This window comes from Nilaparvata lugens, unplaced genomic scaffold (genome assembly GCF_014356525.2).
Source record: "Nilaparvata lugens isolate BPH unplaced genomic scaffold, ASM1435652v1 scaffold4345, whole genome shotgun sequence".
NCBI lineage: Eukaryota > Metazoa > Arthropoda > Insecta > Hemiptera > Delphacidae > Nilaparvata > Nilaparvata lugens.
The window spans coordinates 9,182-11,350 of NW_024090623.1; the positions used below are offsets into that span (position 1 = coordinate 9,182).

General features: G+C 37.0%; 1 long non-coding RNA gene across 1 annotated transcript; it reads right to left on the bottom strand.

The window, feature by feature from the left end:
- Window positions 1-800: 800 nt before the first annotated feature.
- LOC120355705 lies at window positions 801-1,764 on the bottom strand. Its single transcript, XR_005573750.1, has 2 exons — window positions 1,602-1,764; window positions 801-1,050 (listed from the first exon to the last, which is right to left on the bottom strand). It is a non-coding gene; the product is annotated as an uncharacterized LOC120355705 (long non-coding RNA).
- Window positions 1,765-2,169: the final 405 nt, after the last annotated feature.

A 2,169-nucleotide genomic window follows, 5' to 3' on the forward strand; every position in this document is an offset into this window, starting at 1 on the left:
TGACTAGTCTTGTCTTGACTACTAGTCGGTGTACACCCCACCTAACTGGATGGATCGCGTTGAAGAAACCCATTTTCTTCAAGGTCTATAAATACAGATCATGACACAATCCCATGATGCATTGCAAAATCGCCATTTTATGGGGTTCCAGTTCACCAATTTTCAAATTTATCAGCTGTTATCATTATAGATTGAACAACATGATGGGTTATTTTGTAATATTGTTCAAAGGATATTGCTTGGCTTTGAATTGTAAAATAAATGGTTCCGACAGAATAATAATATTTAGATTCCAACCAGGAACTGAATTGTTGATTTTTAGATTTAATTGATCAGGAACTTAAAACTCTTTTTGAAGTTGGCCTGGCATATCTCTGTCTTCTCCCAATGCCTTATGAAACATAATCCTTAAGTTACAAGAATAAGAACAATTTTTAATAATAGATAAATAAATAATTGAAGCATTTATTTTTGAAATTTCATTATTAAAACCTGAATTCACATATTATTTGAACTGGGATATTGTTTTTGACCGGCGAGCAAGAGTGGTTCAACCGGGGAACGCGAGAAGATCTAACATCTTCCGTAACGTTCATGATGGGTGCATGGGTGGTGCGACTGTGGTTCGATGGAGGAACGAGGGCGGTACGAGGGAGGAGCATGCTCGGTGCGGGTTGGAAGAGTGTATATGTGTATACAGCTTAAGGAACACGAGTGTCATGACCTGTATTTATAGACTTTGCTTTTCTTCAGAAATCCAAATCAGAATGCTGATGAGAAATGATAAACACAAACAACACTGATTTTCTAATATTTTTTTATGTTTGTAGTAACATAACATAGTATTTATATACTTACTGAAACATTTGATGGGGTCGGGAACGTCTACTTCTTGGACTCAGTATTGATGGGAATTTCTTCGGCTGCTGGGGGAGCATCTCGGTAGTTGGGGAACAGTTCCCACGGATTCGAGAGGTCGAACTTGCGGAATTACTGTGACAACTCCACTGGTTCGGCCACTACACGCTTACGTTCGTCGTCATAATGCACCTGCAACAAACATTCAAGTACCTATTAATACTAGTGACCCCTTGGGTTGAAGAACTCACTCAAGAACTGTTGTGTTGTAATCTTTGAAACCTGCAACTTTTAATTATACAGAGTTGATGAAAATTATGAAAACAACTAAATATTTCTCTTACAAGAATCATTTGACAGTAGGTTTCATTGGGAACCTATTTGAATTGAAATATTAGTCTGTCGCTTCAACATCTAATACTAACCAGCTGGAATCATGTGTCAGCGCGTGTGATAGCTCCCAAATAATAATAATAAATTTATTTGTTCACATTAATCATACAAATAGAGTTGAGCCAACAAACATAGTAAAAAAATAAACTCTCTACATAACAATTTATAATAAACAACAATATTACACAATTTTGATGGTAAAGGTTATAATACAATATTTCCAATGAGAATTAAATAGCATCTGATCACTCTCAAACAAGATCACATATCATTTGTCTTATTTCTAATGCTTTAACCACATAGATGAAAACTCGGTTAATTTTTCCCTCCGTCAGATTCAACAGTAATACCTGTTCGGATGTTATATGAATGTTCCCCTTTGTTGTCTGGCGTTGTGTGGTGGGGGGGCCAATTGAAGGGTGACAAGCAGAGCATAATACCGCCAGTTGCCGTTTGCGAGCCAATCGAACAGCTCACTTCTCGTAATGTCGATTTTTGCAAAGTGATCTATTGATTTATTGTGATTTATTACAAGTGTTGTCTAGTCTCGTATCGTGATCTGGACCCGGGATCCTAGAAGCAAGGAGGATTTGGACATGAAGGTAGGCCTATGTTATTGTGCACTTAGCCATTTAAATTGTTCAACTTGCTACCCGACGCCAGACAAACCAGAGTGCTGTTTGAGCCAGCCTCTGTCGAATAAACATGGTCCTCCGGGCCGGTTTATTTGTTAATCGAATTTGAATAGGACATAAGTTTGAAATATCATCTAATAGGTTTGTCGTTTTTTATGCCCATTTTATTCTTGGTTTTTCTGTGTATATGGCTTGTTTTTGTCATCGTAGATGAATATATGCTTAATTTGTGGTATTCTTAAGAAATTTGGGCTCAATTTAAGTTGGAAATTGAGTAGCACAA